Source organism: Hoplias malabaricus, chromosome 5 (assembly GCF_029633855.1).
Source record: "Hoplias malabaricus isolate fHopMal1 chromosome 5, fHopMal1.hap1, whole genome shotgun sequence".
Classification (NCBI taxonomy): domain Eukaryota; kingdom Metazoa; phylum Chordata; class Actinopteri; order Characiformes; family Erythrinidae; genus Hoplias; species Hoplias malabaricus.
This window is the reverse complement of record NC_089804.1, coordinates 11,491,507-11,508,493: the sequence shown is the minus strand read 5'-3', so window position 1 is coordinate 11,508,493 and position 16,987 is coordinate 11,491,507. Positions and strand designations below refer to the sequence as shown.

At 41.5% G+C, this 16,987-nt stretch overlaps 1 protein-coding gene across 1 annotated transcript in view; it reads right to left on the bottom strand.

Moving 5' to 3' along the window:
* Positions 1-16,773, bottom strand: part of dlgap4a (discs, large (Drosophila) homolog-associated protein 4a) — a 133,922-nt gene extending 117,149 nt beyond the window's left edge. The window contains exon 1 of the mRNA XM_066671085.1: positions 16,637-16,773. The gene's annotated coding sequence lies outside the window, so the exon portion shown is untranslated. The remainder of the gene's footprint in view (positions 1-16,636) is intronic.
* Positions 16,774-16,987: the final 214 nt, after the last annotated feature.

Below are 16,987 nucleotides of genomic sequence, written 5' to 3'. Positions count from 1 at the left end.
TCACCTGAACACATCGGCTTTCCTCCCCGTTGTGGGAAATTCTCATGATCAATGAACCAACAGAAATGTATCAAAATGACTTGGAATAAAAGTATTTAACATTTATTTTCACCGAAAGTTAAGAAGGTTTTTTTTCCTTCTCCTGTAAAGTTACTATTTTGGGAGAAAGATGTTTTTAATTGGACAGTAACGATATGTTATCACCCACTCATAACTCTTCTGTGATATGAAGCAGAATTCAGCCTCTTATTTCACATTTTTTTAAACATCCAGTTCCATCTTAAATGATGCAGTAAGCACTGGAATGTATTTGATTCAAGATGCAACTGGAAATTTACTAGAGACATCAGCATATTCTTAGTGGTAGTGTTGTATGTAATACATTCAATCATTCATTCATTATCTGTAACCACCTATCCAGTTCAGGGTTGCGGTGGGTCCGGAGCCCACCCGGAATAACAAGGCATGAACACACCCCTTAGGGGTTTCCAGTCTTCCACAGGGCGACACAAACATACACACACACATTCATTCACACCTATGGACACTTTTAAGTCACCAATCCACCTACCAATGTGTGTTTTTGGACTGTGGGAGGAAACCAGATCACCAGGAGGAAACCCACGCAGACACAAAGAGAACACACCAAACTCCTCACAGACAGTCATCCACAGGGACTCGAACCCACAACCTCCAGGTCCCTGGAGCTGTGTGACTGTGACACCACCTGCTGCACCACCGTGCCGCCCCAGATGTAACACATTAAAACTTTAAACTAAGATAATACAATGGTTGGGGGCGGCACGGTGGTGCAGCAGGTGGTGTCAGGGTGTGTTCCCGCCTTGCGCCCAATGATTCCAGGTAGGCACTGGACCCACCGCGACCCTGAATTGGATAAGGGTTACAGATAATTAATGAATGAATGAATGAATACAATGGTTATTGTACATTTTAAAGAAGAAAACACAGATATTTTTCCAATGAAATGGGATTCACCGTAATTATGAATATTTTAATAGTGGTGTCAAGAAACAAATAGGCCAACATTAGTTATATTTCATTTTATAATGTAGTAAATGGTCACCTCTATCTTATGGTGTATTCCTAGTGTTGCCACATGTCCTGGTTTTCCTGGGATTGTTCTCTTTTTTTACTGTCTGTCCCGGAAAATTAATCATCCTTCTTGGGACGCCTTTTGTCTCGGTTTTTCTTGAAAACACACTTCCATTCACATATCCATTACCATTTAAATAAACATATTCTCTGCTGTTGCATCAGTGTTCTCTTCTCGCACATACATTGGCGTGGCGTGCTGGTCTTTGTGTTGCTGTAGCGCTTTTATTTGTGCTTTTTATTTGTGTGAAAACGTAGTGAAAACTCGCTCCCTAGTCTCCAACCTCTACCCCGTCACCTCTAACACCCTCCCCCTAAAACCAGGGCATCCTTGTTTTCCACTACTCAGATGTGAGTGGGGGGCAACCCGAATTTACCCTTTAAACCTGTGTCCAACCAAAGTTGTTCCCAAGAGAAACACTGCCACTGATATTCACACATAAAACCACACACACATATCTCAGCTGCTCATATGCAATTAAAGTGAGATTAAATATGAGGTAATCCACTTACATAAATAATAACTTTGACTGAATGTTCTCTGACTTCTGAGCTTTCTTTGAGATTTCTTTGTTTAGGGCTTGAATAAACAAAGACCAGCTCTGGGAAGCTGCTAGGCCTGGATTTCAATATAATCTCATGGGTGTTGTTTTTTTCTATCCTCCTTTCAGAGCCTGGTCAGTCGACCGAATCTAGGAGCCCAGGCTTGAGCCTCATTTGCATGACGTCCTGCTTTTTAGAGCATATCTAGACTGCGCCATTTTAAATATGTGGTATTGAAATGTACAGCATATTTGAAAACATAATGCATTTGATGGGCTGGCACCTTTGTTCTCTAGTTGCTGCTGAGAGACAAAGCAGAGAAACCAATGACATTAGTGCTCCTACAGGTCTGAAAAGATTATGCTTTTTCTTGGGCATGGTCCCATTCCAGGGAAAAAGACAAGACAGACATTCCTGAGACTACGTGCTCATCTCTATTTGGTAAAATCGGAGCTCCAAGGAAACCCTGGCTCTGTTTGCTGAAGCTAGCAGCACTTATTGGTTTCAGCATTGTTTGCACTGTCGTTCTGTTGACGAATTGTGGGTAAGTGCTGCAGAAAATAGAATCAGGAATTAGGAGACTGTGTGCATCCGATCAAAAGTTGACTACAGAATCCCTTACCGTGTTCTCAAAGCAAACGAAGGCAGGGAGAATTGAAATTGATTCTAAATTGCATTTTGCGAGTTGTAGTTTGAAGCACAGCCCGATGCTTATCGCATCAGAGAATTCAAACCTTGCAAAGTGCCTTTTTCTAATGTGGTAGGGCGCCACTGGGCTGGTTCATATCCTCCATAGCCTTGCGTCTATCTATCATTTCAGCTGCCAGTGCTACAATTACACAGTTAACACAACCTCCGTGGACTGGGGTGGATTTTACACAAGGTTTCCGTCTGTGAACTCATCTGCAGCGAACATCTGCCACCTCCTCTCTCATGCTCCTCTCTGATAGAGTCAACCTAATTAATTTTGCTGGAAAATGCAGTTATTAATTGCCATGGGGGGCCAAAACATTCCCCTTGCAAGATTTTCACATGCAGATGTGTGTCAGCTGACCTCTTCTGTTGGGGTCTGATAGGGCTGTATCAGTCATGGTGTCACTTTGCAGGAAGTTAGCAAAGAGCAAGCATCCATCTCCTTCATGCTTTTCTGAAGAAAGAGTGTGAGTCAGTTCATGACAAGACACAATGCAACTTAGGGGTTATTCCCTCAGTTCTACCCTTTTCATGTCCTCTATAAACTTCCTTTCAAGTGCAGAGACATGGTCAATAACTAAATATGATATTAAGTTTTGTCAGTGTCCAGAGTCCACCCTCTGCTTTCCATTTTTCCTGGCTTTGAATCTTTCAAAGACATCTGCAGCAGTTTCCCACACCTTCAATGTTCAGTCTTGGAAGTTGGTTGGTAGTCACAAATGTACACATCTCACTGTGCATTTCAGACCTACAGCTTAAACTCTAAGGGACAGTTCGGGCATCTCACAGTTCTTAGGAGTCGCAGTTTCCCTGTGCATTTTAATGTTCAGATCTCCAGTTTTGGAAACGTACTATTCATATATTTTGACTTGCATAATTGACCACATACCTTCATTAGGCTACCTAGCTGCATTAAGCTAGTGGCTTCAGTACAAAACTAAAACTGCAAAGCTTAGACACCCTAGCTGATCATCTACAGGGTGAGTCAAAAGTCACATCTGAAAACCCCAACAAGTAATGGGTGAGGGGACATATCTTTTAGTCTATGTCCGGAACATGGCCGCCATATTGGTTCAAAGGCAAGTTTTTCCAAAGTGGTCCTGTAACATATCAAAGAAATAAAAGAGTGTCCTGAGACTTTTGACTCACCTTTATTAAGTGAGTAAACTGTGCAAATGTAACTTTTCATCGAACCATCACTTTACGCAAAGCAACACTCCATCAGTTCTGCACTGATACAGTGCAGAACTGATGCAAATGGAGCCAGCAACAAATCTATGCCCTCCTCTCCATTAGCAGTGGGCCATGTTCCAATTCACAAACACAATGCAGTCAATGGTCTCCTTTATCCACTTTCCCCTGGAAAGAGCTTTACCACAGCAGTGTTGTCTTATAAGAAAGAGGGCAGTGAGTGAAAGTACAGTAGCTTGTACACAGACGTACAAGAGTCCAATGCGGTAGCCACTGATTGGCAATACACAGTACACTTACGAAAGCTCTGCACAAACCAGATCTCTGACAGCGTAAAGATTTCTACTGAAGTGGACTGAGTTGTAAATAATGCAAAAAAAAAAAAAAAAAGCTAACGAAAACTAACACTAAAACACATGAAGCAGCATTGCACTGAAAATCAGAAGGTCATTAATGCTCTCATCATGGTTTAATTGCTGTGGAGAAGGCTATAATGAAAGTGAGTGGGCTTTTTTAACTATTTAATTAGAGATGAGATTCGGGACTGTTATGAGAGGTACAGGGAAACATCAGGGGGACTGTCATACGGACACAAAACTTTCTCTTTTACTTCCTCTTCTATCCTCTCACTCTGCCTCTCCCTATATATCCTTCTCTGACTCTTTCTAACACATCTCTCTTCTCTCTTTCTCCTCCCTCTCTCTCTCTCTCTCTCTCTCTCTCAACTGGAGATACAGAGTGTTCTCATTATCCAGTCGCCCCCAAAGAGCAATGACTTACTTAATGAACAAAAAGGACACTCAGCATAAGCTCAGGAGCCAAAAGAAGAAAAAAAGATGAGATGTGATAGAAAACGGAAGCGAGGTGTGTCAATAAAAGGGGCCAGCGGTGCTCAGGGTGACGTCTGAGCCGGAAAGAAGTAGTGGAGGGGGAAAAAATCATGAATATGAATGAGTTTTACTACACCATATTTAAGACTCAGAAAAGCTCTGCAAGCTTAAGTTATGACCTAGTGATTAAGACTGGGCCTTGACTGGTATAAAGATTTTGAGAACCTCACTGACTCTGATTTCAGGGTGCTAATAATCATAATAACATAGTATGTTTGTATATTGGATATAATTTTATACCCCAAGAGTTTTTTACAACACAAAGGAAATGTTCGCAATTAAGTGAGTATTCAGTGAAAGGACAAGAGGGAGATTTCCAATAAAGAGGTTCATTAGTAAATGTATAAGAGTGATGTTTCAAATAAAGCTGAGGTTTGTCTGTTTTTTTATTGCTGTTATATGTTGTAATCAGTGGCGGATGCTGGTCTTTCAAGGAGGGGAAGCTCAATTTCGGCCTACATCATAAAATGTGTCGGTTTATTTATACGTAAATTCTACCCTCTGTTCCTTTTCAAGAAAATGATCTGTGACCCTGTCGTACCAACAAGGCGTCTTTTCCAGGGACTTGACTAGTGTCCTGTCAATGGCCAGCAGAGCTAGGCTGCTTAAACGGCCTTGGCCCATGTGAAGTGTGTCCGCCTGTGCTCCCACGGATCTTTACACCAAAGGATCGCTGATTCGCTCATTTCGCTGTCAATCAAAAAGGGATTCAGCCTCAGACAGATCATCCAATCATCATGCAGAAGCTGAGCGTCTGGGCCAGCCGAGGCCAGCCCACTGCCCCGTAGACCCCCAGAGACGCTGAACGTCCGATGGGCGGGACAAAGCCCAGCATTTATCCAATGACTCGTCTTGTTTCGCTGTATGTCCACACTGTTTAAAGCACTGTGAAGCTGCGGGAATGATTGAGAGGAAAGCCGCGTCTTTACCAGTGATAAGAAGCTGATTCTGAACATAAGTTGAGCGCGTTGTAGAGCATTTTTATTCAATGACATGTACACACAACAGTATATATTTGATCACTTATTTTTTGACATTTTAGGGGAAGCTGAGCTTCCCTTGCAGTCTTAGAGCAATCGCCACTGGTTGTAATACATACTGTGATGAGGTTCATATTTACTATTCAATCAATAGATTATCATAAAAAAGCACTAATTATCAATGGTATTATTATTAAAATACTGATATCAATAAATTCTTATGCTGCTTATATCAGATCAGCCACTCAATGTATCGGTCAGACCTTAATTAAGGCCCAAGCACTAGGCCACAATTTCCAATGACTGATGCATGGAAATTACAGTCATTTTCACACAGGGGCCAGTGTGTAAATAAACACTTATGTAAGCAGACGAGTTCACTTTCTCTCGCCTACAGCATTCTCCCATCATCGTCGCTGTCTGTTTGCGTGGAAAAGCGTTTTTTTTTTTTTTTCCCCCGATGGAGAGCACCGCAGGCAGAGGCAGAAATAAACCTCTGGGGTCAAAGCCGCTAAAAATACCTCCTTAGCCAAGGACAAAAAACCCAACAGTGAAGTGCAGAGAGAGACCCTTTCAAAAACATATGCTTTTGTGTTTATTACACCAGGAAGCAGTGCGATTACTCGGGTGTTGTACTGACCCATGCTGGGGGTTTGGCGTATTTTTAGCTGTGCATCTTTTGTTCTGTTTAATAATAGCATCTGTAAAGGACAAAAGGAACCTCAAATTAGCACGGCTGTTCTGTTCTGATGTTTATTTTAAAGCAGCGTGCTCTTTTTTACGCTGCACAGAAAAAGTACAAGTGACTCACAGTTGAAGGTTTGCTGAGCCGCGGCGTTCATAGTTCACAGTCCCAAAAACTTTGGAAATAGCAAGAAAGACCACATGCCTTTTGAAGCTGAGTTCAAAGCAATTTGTATGCAGCTGAATAGAGTCAGCCCCTAGCTATGTTCGAGTTATTCAGAGTGGTCTGATATGAACTGCTTGATTGCAGAGACATTTTCAGTAAAAAGCACTGACCAACAGATCAAGACAAACCTGAGTGAGTGCGTTAAACACGTCAGACTAAATGAGCCTAAGGCCACCATGCCCAATGCCAAATGTCAGCTAACGGGATAAAAGGACACCACAGAAACCCTCCACTTCAGGTTATGGACTGTTACTTAGTCACAGTTGACTAAGTTGGCAACTGCTCCCAAAAACTTTGAGTCTGTATCCTGTCTTCTGTAAGAACCTTATCTCTGTGCTGTCTGTCTTTATCAGAGCTTAATGATCACCTCCTATTTTCCCCAGAGCTCTGAGCCATATTATAGCTAGAAGCCGGCCAAATGGCAGTCCCGTCTGACGCATCTCCTTAAACTGTGTAGTGTGAAAGTTTGTGTCAAACAAATTCTGTTCTGAGTCTGGAAGCTTTAGACCACACATAGGTTTCTGCCAACTTACATCCATGTAATATTAATTTATTTTTAAAAAAAAAACAGAAAACAAGAAAAAACCTATAAAAAGAAATTAATTTACGGCGTCTCGCACTGCAGCACAGAGTGAAATGCTGGAAAATGTATTTTAATTGCATGCCATTTCCTTTAGTCCTGTTTTGTGTCTGGCTCCAACCCCACCACTCTAATCCATGCTAAAGCCAACAACATTGGTTCCACCCAAATCGCTGGATGCTCTACAGATAAATCCCTTCCCTGCATCTGTATGTAACTTAGCTTTGAACTCTTGGATGGCGCAAATGTAGCCAATCAGCTGAGACAGGTTTGGTGCCTGAAGTTTGTGTTTTAATTTTCAGGAAGCATCGATCCCTTCCTCAGCCGTGAAGGCAATCCCATGATGCAACACAAGCAAAACTCCCATCTATTTCGCTCTTCTCAGAGAAGTAGCATCCATTGCGCTGAAACACGGAGGCGACGTTAGCCGCAGCTCACTATGTTTTGGGACGGACATATTGAATGATTTTTAATATAAAAGGGAAACAAGAGACATAAAATGGTGTAAAGAGAAAAGTTAATACACTTATATGAAACGCTGCATTGTACAGAGTGTGCAAAGTAAGGTATTTAAGTTGTCAGATTGTAATATATGAGAAAATGGGTACATTTTGCATTTAATGAATGAAACCCAATTAAATCCATCATGCATTTTTATTAACTTATTACATTTTCTGTTACGTTTGATACAGGACACTTGGAAGAGAGACTCATGGTTGTTTTCTTTTAATTTTGACCTTAAATAGTAGCAAATTATGGTGGTAAAATATGTCAGCCTACCTCCGGCACTTCCACAATGCCCGTAATTATAGCTTTAAGCAATGAAAGAAAAGGGAGTTTATTTAGCTATACATTTCATTTGGCAGTTGATTATCTTCTCTACTTTAAAATAAAAAAGAATAATGCTGTGATTTCCTCATGTTTAACTCAATCTAAAAACAGAAAAACAAAACCAGCATCCAATTATTTGTCTTACATTCCCTGGTAAAAAGAATAAACCAAAGATGCATGGTCTGTAGATAAACAGTAATGGAAACTCAGTAATAAGCAATGCACAAACTGCATGTCTAAATCTTCATAACGTTAACTATAAATGTGTTGAGTTGTATTAGCGTTAAATACGTTATTGCTAACCCCATGTGGCATTCTGATATTTATAAAAACTAACAAACGTAGGGACAAAAATCAGGCTTCACTATGCATCAATATATATCAGTGCTATTTGTTTAGCTACGCAACATGGTTTCAGCCACATTAGGTCATAAAATTAGGTCAAAAAGTGACATAAACCACAGATACATGACATGAGATTAAGTCATTTTCAGATTAATTAACTGGACGCTGTTTGAGGCGAGCTTAGTGTTGTTTACATGATGCCAATTATATTTTGCTTAATAATTATTAGCAAAATTAGCACCGTAGCTCCAAAGGCAAAACAAAGGAGCACAGCTTCAGGCACCAAACATTTCTCAGCTGACAGAGTGCTTTTTGTGAACAGGGGGAAAATGTGTAATTGTTTTTTTTTTTCTGAAACATTAGGAGGGAGACAGTAGAATGTGTTTAGCAGTGTAGCAGCACATAGAGACATTGCATTTGGCAGAAAGTAGGGTATTGTGCTGTACATCATCCATCTGAGCGTACACCACCGCCGGCTCTGCCTGAGTCCACTCCACTCCATCACACTGGGCCGCTAATCTCCAGTGTCTCCAGTGTCCTTCCCCAGGGTTCGGCAGCCCTCATCACTTACACCCCTGTTTCACAGGCCATTTCCCAGCCATAAATAATCGATCGCCGAGCCTGTCCGCTCAGCTCCTGTCGCATTTATTACATCTGTTAATCACAGTGAAAGCATCGTCGATTGCTCCAGCGATATGATGCAGAACATTTTCAGACTTTGGCCTGCTTGCCTCCTCTGCCTGATACAGCTGTCCAGGAGTTCTGGAGGTGGCAAAGGAAAGGATATGTGACCACACATCAGGCAAGATATCACTAACTTAACATTCGTATCTGGCATGTGCTGATATGTAAGTTCTGGCCCGGTGCTGGTGTCCTGATATCTGGCCAGTAGCATGGGGTAGGTCACCCTGCAGGCATGATGAGATGTTATTACACTGGGGTAGCTCATGGGGTGGGACATATGAGTTTCAGTCACACAGGGGTAGCTCATGGAGCAAATGTAGTGAAGCGTAATCATATTAGGGAAGCTTGCATCTTGTGGAGCGGGTGACCCAAGGGTTATTTGCCCTGAGGTAGCTCCCAACACACCTGTGAAGTGTGTTAGAGGTCCAATTCAGGTCCAGTTCAGGTCCAATTCCAATAGTTTCATGTCATAATGTTTTTTTAAATAGGCTCCAAAATAGCACAGAAAACAACAAACTCAATGGTTGTCATTTGATTCTGAATGTCTCTAAAAAGTAACATCTGTGTGGTGTTTCAGCTCAGAAGGGAATACTGCGGTCTGTGAATAAAATATTACTCAAACTTGACACATTTTTATTTTGTCACTACTTTTATTATCTCAATTATACTGTATGCTGCTCCACAGTTTCACATAATAGAATCGACATGGAAAAAACCATGAATAATTGAGTGGCGAGTGCTTTAAAAACAAACAATGGGCCAGGGACAGACTTCCTAATGTATTCTCGCTGTAGTGGAGCTGCTCTGGTTTGGGCAGTGGAGGAATTTCTGAAGCTGTTTTAACTCCTTTATCACCTCTTGCTATGTTTCCAGTTTGTAAAACTACCTCGAGGTAAACACACACAACCCCGATAAGTGCACTAAGCCCAGCTGACAACTCCGACAACTGTCTCGCAAAATAAAAGCTTTTCATGTGTCATATGTCACTTTTTGTAAATACTTTGGTTCAATTGTTAATGTGTCAGTGTGAACTCGAACTAGACCAGGAGTAAAACGTAACATTGTTTCATTTTCTTTAATGGTATGGACCAACGGAACCAAACAAAATAAATTATATTACTGTCATTTTAAGACCACTTTATGCCACTGTTCTATAAGAAAGAAAAAAATATTATTACTATTATTATTGGGTAGCACAGTGGTGCAGCAGGTAGTGTCGCAGTCACACAGCTCCAGGGACCTGGAGGTTGTGGGTTCAATTCCCGCTCTGGGTGACTGTCTGTGAGGAGTTGGTGTGTTCTCCCCGTGTCCGCGTGGGTTTCCTCCGGGTGACTGTCTGTGAGGAGTTGGTGTGTTTTCCCGTGTCCGTGTGGGTTTCCTCCGGGTGCTCCGGTTTCCTCCCACAGTCAAAAAATACACGTTGGTAGGTGGATTTGTGACTCAAAAGTGTCCATAGGTGTGAATGTGTGTGTGTTGCCCTGTGAAGGACTGGTGCCCCCTCCAGTGTGTATTCCCGCCTTGCACCCAATGATTCCAGGTAGGCTCTGGACCCACCGCGACCCTGAATCGGATAAGCACTTACAGATAATGAATGAATGAATGAAACTATTATTATTGAAGAATGTCCATATATTGTAAGATAAGTAGATAATGTGATTATTGTACAGTTCTAAACACACCCTGTATGTCTTATAGCTCATAGCCACCCATCATATCTTGTGAATTCTCTGAGGACTGTAGTCACAGAAGTTCAACTCTACACTCTACACACACACAACCCATATTATCTCCATAGAAAAGCACTGACCAATAAAAAAAAGATCTATGAGAATAAGACCACAGTTCCTAATTCCAATACAGGGGCTAGAGGGGATTCAGAAGAAATGATCCATGACAGATGTTTTGATATACCCTGAATGTAAAAATAAAATTACATTGGAATCAATTAACAACACCATTGTAATAATACTGACATTGTTAACAATATAAAATAAAAGAAAACATGACAACTGCATTTGAACCATTTCTTCAACAGAATAATGTCACAGCAAAGTTGCTAAGGGAGACATAGCACCGCTATCTTGGACGGTGTCCATTTATGTCTGTGATAAATGAGCCTCGATATCCAAGCAACAGTGGTCTACATTCTGGACATGTGAGTGGACCACACAGTGGGGGATTTAGTGTAATTATAACCACAGGACAGGCCCAGGACAGCATTTCTCTGACACACATTTTTGCAGTGTGTTTAGAAAAGTGTTGCCCAGGCTACAGTCATTAAAGATGTTCACAACAAGGTCTTCTCCCACAGAATTCCTCAGCATAGCTCTTCAACATAACCAGCTAAACAACAACAACAACAACAACAAAATAACTCACTGACAATTTCCTTGGACCTTGACTATGGAGAGTACATGCTACTTAAGAGAAAACTTTTCACTCGGGCTGAAATCTGTCACAACAGGCCCAGTCCAAACCATGTAACCACACAGTAATATCTGCACTCTTTCAACAAGCATTTCAGAACCAAAGGTCTGTTTGAGTGATGAGATTAACCAAAAACTTTTTTTTTACAAATCTTTCAGTGAATTGTTCTGATATTTTTGGGACGTGTAGCTTAGAAAACGTACATCACTCTATGTCTCAAACTCATTACGTCAACAGCAATTTGCATTCTCTTCCATCCACATTCCCGCACTAACTCCCAGCATGCACTGACTGTAAACATCAGAAACTGTTGGGAATTCTACCCACATCAATAAAGAATTGAACTGATTTAGAAGATAAGATGCAGCCTCCAATGTTAGCAATCTGGTTTACTTCCACATTAGCCAGGAAGCAGTGAACCAAGCACTTCATTATGTGCATCAGAATTACCTCCCACCTCCGAAACACAATCAGAAAGGGGATCATTCTGGCACCAATGTAAGAGGTGAGACAATATTTTATAGGAGATGTTAACAGTCATGGATACATTTTTTTCCTAAGGCCTTTTTTAAACCATTCCCTAAAGCTGTACTTCAAAGTCATTGATCATTTAAAAACATTTTAACAATACATTTATTATCTTATATACATTATATTGATATATTTATGTCAGATTTTTACTAGGGAATCATATACAGAGAGAGACATGGCAAGGAGAGCCTTACTGCCTTCTTCCATCATGCGTGATGCGTACATCCAATCAGTCTGGCTCCATACGACTCAACCATGAAACTGAACCAAATCCAGACTCACTGGAACTGGTGACAGTTGAATTTATTCACTCTAGGCTTTACTATGATGTCTGTAGCATACTAACCTTTTACCCATTCATTTCAAAGCGATGCTAACCCCATTGCGCTTCTTGGACTTGCTGCATCTGTCGTATCCTTGGATCCAAAATCAAAAAATCTGCTATGAAAACATGACGATAGTTTCCTTTTAACACAAGGCTATGTTTGAAAAGTTACAAAAGAAAGAAGCATAGCTCAAACAATACCCAAGATTCAACTAGGACTTGCATGACTTGGCCTTCATTAAGATCTATTCATCCATTTGTTTTTTGTACAGAAAAAGGTTGCAATTTTTAACAAAATGGAAGCTTCACACCAAGTCACTTTTTTTTTTTCTAAACACTGAAGATCCTGGAAGAGGAAGAACAAATGTATTCCTTGTGTAACAGCAGCTGTGATGATGAATTTATCATTTTACTTTTAAGCACTTGCACTAACCAACACACACACACTGGGTTCACGGCATTCTGCAGAAAAGACCATAAGACAGGGGTTCCACCACCTCATTCAAGAACTAACGCTGTATAACAAGCTGTTCTGAAGGTATTTCCATATGTCTGTGGGGGAGTTTGAGGCTCTGCTTCTGCATGCTGCTTCTCTCATTAAAAAACGAGCAAACGAACTACAGGGAACTGACAGACCCTGAGCAGCATTTAGCTAACTTAGTGCTAAAGTCCTGCGGGGATCTGACAACTGAAGATCAGGACGAAATGGGAATAATAAAGTATGCAGAGAAACAGATGGACTACTGTATGTAATTGTAGAACTACAAAGTGCTTCTGTTTGGTCAGTGGAGCTGATAAAACAGACAATGAGTGTAGATATGAGGTGGGTATTCCTCATTTAGCCATCGCTTCACTGTATGTTTGCACTGCTACAATATTATTAGCTTAGAGGCCTAATAAAACAATGGGCTGAAAAACAGATACCTTAGTCCGTTATCTCAATTATCAGTGCAACAACTAAACACTGCCTACGATTTCATGATTGTGAAAGTGTAATCTATTGCTGGTTGATCAGAACAAACCACCAGCATCAACAACACAACCTAGCTAGCTTTGTTAGTAGTTGGTTTGTGGTGTTCTTTCTATCATGTTCTGTTAGCAACATTAGCATTCAGACACCAAACATGGCTTGGATTACTAACTACATTCGAGATAAGGCTCAATTGGTGAACATACGATTTTTCCACCGAACCATATCTTTATAACTGTCTAGCCACATCACATCACATCATTTTGACTCATTCTGTCACATCTCCAGCAGTAAATAAGGCCTCGTCATTAAGCTGCTCCAGCACGTCCTGCTGATCTGCCTCTAGATTTGTTTCCCAGCAATCAATCACCACCCCGCTGCTAAAATGAGCTTTTAATTGCAGGAGGTCCTGTCCAGAAACAACAACAGCATAGGTCTCCCATACCAAAAAAAAACCAAAAAGAAATTACAAACAAATAAATAAATAAATAATAGCAGAGTTTCGCCCTCATTTGCATAACTGCAGGGAGAAGGGGTGGCCCCTAACTGGCTTTTTGCCAAATACGATCAAGGAAAAAAGGCCTGTATCCGCAAAGCTCAGCATTGCTAGGGTCCATCGACAGGTCTTTGCTTACTGCTCTTAAACCCCCGAGATTTAGAACATGGCTTTAAAGAGAAAGTCCAATGTGTTAATCCATCTTAAATACATCTGCTGCATCTGTAGCATGTGTTTGATTTCAACTGACGATCATTTCTACCTTTACTGAGTAAAGGAGCACAAAACCCTTTCACTGACAGCATGCGGAAGTTGAAAATCAGTGGGAAGATGCTTCAGCCAATGGGCTTTCAGTTCTATTCTAGGGCTAATCAAATGCATGATGTAGCAGACAAGGCAGTAACACATTCTAAATTAGGCTTAAGTGTGCCTTAATGACAGGAAACTATAGTTCCTTTTACATGAGACAGTCTATATAGTCTATAAACGGAAACAAATCTACAGCCCATTTTCAGGTCATTGTTTTACACAGCACCAGAATGCACCGTTTCTGCTGAAGTTATAAGGAGTGTTTCACGTTACTGAAAGATGTGAAGTACAGTGTAGTCAATGCCAGTCATGTTCATTTACTGGCTGTAAAATGGCCATTTAAAAAGGGACTATGACTGTTGTTGGTCAATAAATCACCACCAGTGGGAATAGAAAGGAAGGAAATAGAACATGAGACAAAAGTAGAAAACAGTCCCTTGAAGCAGAGGAAAGTTTCAGGACTGAACACGATGGAGAGGTGTGGATGGGACACAATGCGTCAGACGAAAAAAAAAATAAAAAAAAATAAATGTTTCACAGCCTAATTGAGGGGGTGTGCAGACAGAGAAAGAACGCTTGTGGGTTGCATGTGTAAGAGAGAGAGAGAGAGAGAGAGAGAGAGAGATCAGTCAGTAATGTCCTCAGTCACAAGATGACTGTTATCTCTTATCAGATGATGTGACCTTCTGTTTAATACCATGACAACATTCTCTCTCTCTCTCTCTCTCTCTCTCTCTCTCTCTTTTGCTCTCTCTCTCTCTTTCTCTCTCTCTCTCTTTCTCTCTCTCTCTCTCTCTCTCTCTCTCTCTCTCTCTCTCTCCAATGACAGAGTGATAGAGGAAGTACAGCAATGATTGCCAGTCCTGGTCCTGGTGGGCCACTGCCCTGCATGTCGGAGTTTTCTTACTCCATCACATCCATTTCAACTTGGGAAGGGTTTGTTCATTCGCTCATTAGTTGCTCGTGTGTTGAGAGCAGAGGAATCTCTAAAATGTGCAGAGCAGGAGCCTGAGAACAACTGCAGTACATTATAACTGAAGATCACAGGAGAATTCCACAGATACAATCATCACACTCAGAGTTACAGATTCACAGGTACAGTCACTCAGCCAGCCACAGTAAGTCAGAGTCTGAGTCACAGTAAGAGTCTGAGTCACAGTCTGAGTGAGTGTCACAGTGAGAGTCACAAGCCAGAGTACCAGTCAGAGAGAGGCCTGTATCATAATCAGGCAAGCTCCAGGCAATCCATCACAGAGCCACAGTCCGAGTTACAATCAGGGGTACAGAGTAACAGTCTGAGTCAGGGGCACAGTGTAACAGTCTGAGACAGAGGCACAGTGTAACAGTCTGAGACAGAGGCACAGTGTAACAGTCTGAGTCAGAGGCACAGTGTAACAGTTTGAGTCAGAGGCACAGTGTAACAGTTTGAGTCAGATGTCCAGAGTCACAGCAGAGTAACAGAGGTACAGAGTTACTGTCACTTTCAGAGACAGAGTCACAGTCCGAGATGCAATTAGGGGTTCAGAGTAACAGTCTGAGTCAGAGGCACAGTGTAACAGTCTGAGTCAGATGTCCAGAGCCACAGCAGAGTAACCGACAGAGGTACAGAGTCAGTGTCACTTTCAGAGACAGCATCACAGTCCGAGTTAAAATCAGGGGTACAGAGTAACAGTCTAAGTCAGATGTCCAGAGTCACAGCAGAGTAACTGACAGAGGTACAGAGTCAGTGTCACTTTCAGAGACAGAGTCACAGTCCGAGTTACAATCAGGGGCACAGTGTAACAGTCTGAGTCAGAGGCACAGTGTAACAGTTTGAGTCAGAGGCACAGTGTCAGAGACACAGTATGAATCACAGTCAACGGCACAGTCACAATAAAAGTCAAACTCACTGTCATCGAAACACAGCACAGCAGAATGAGTCAGGCTTCTGCCCCACAACAACAACACAACTCTCAGAGCAAAAGAATTAAACAAACACACACATGCATGTATGTGTATGTCTATGAATGAATGAATGAATGAATGAATGAATGAACAAGTGAGCTAACACTCACACATAAAGAGACCACCAGCCACATGTGTGGACGTGTAAATTTGCATAGTAATAAATAAACAAAATGTCTGGGAAAACAATGAATGAATGAATGAATGAATGAATGAACTGTCAATCAAACAGCTTTATAAACAGTCAAATGAACAGATAAGCAGAGGAATGAATGACAGTATGAACATAAATATACACAGACAAGCAATGAATGAAAAGATGGGTAAAAAACGACTAGAGAGATGAATAATCAGATAGACAGATAGATAGATAGATAGATAGATAGATAGATAGATAGATAGATAGATAAACAAAATAAGTAAAAAACAATAAAAGTAAACAAACCACCAAATGAATAGGTGTATTTAGAGAAGCGTACCAATAAATGCCTTTGTATGTGGATGTGTAAATAAGTAAATGAAGTGATGAATGATAAACGATAGGCGGGCAGACGGGAGGCAGACAGGTAGCTGGACAGAGGGGATGTGAACAGGTTTGTTTTTCTGAGCCGCTCCAACTTCCCTCGGGCTCCAGCAGCAACAGCAGGTAAAACACCGAGAAAAGCAAAGCCAAAGAGAAGAAAACAAAAACACCCGCTCTCTCGAATTCCCCCATTCCGCCTTAAACGGTGCGGCAGTTACACTCAGGCGACCGAGGTGTTCGAGGCGCTAGAATGTAACCGCCGCACCATTTAAGGTGGAACGGGGAGAATTCACAGCGAGAAAAGGGCGAAAGAGACTTGAGGTTTATTCCCCAAAACAGCGCTTCACTCACCGGCTGTGGCGCAGACCGCTTTCTCTCTCATTTCCATCTTAAACAACACTAGTCATAGACTGCGGCTTCGCTGAGGAATTCACATCGAGACTGACGTCCTCTTCCACATCCTACTGCAGTACATAGACACAGAGAGAGAGAGAGAGAGAGAGAGAGAGAGAGAGCAGCAGTAGTACACCACACTCCTCCACAGACACGTCTCATGCCTCACCTTCTGGAATCACCATCACACAATAAATATATGTAAATAAATGTCCAGTCATATTATTATGACCACCTCCGTGTTCATATTTTTAACTGTCCAACCTCTCAGCTCCACTGACCACACAGGAGCACTTTGTATTTCTACCA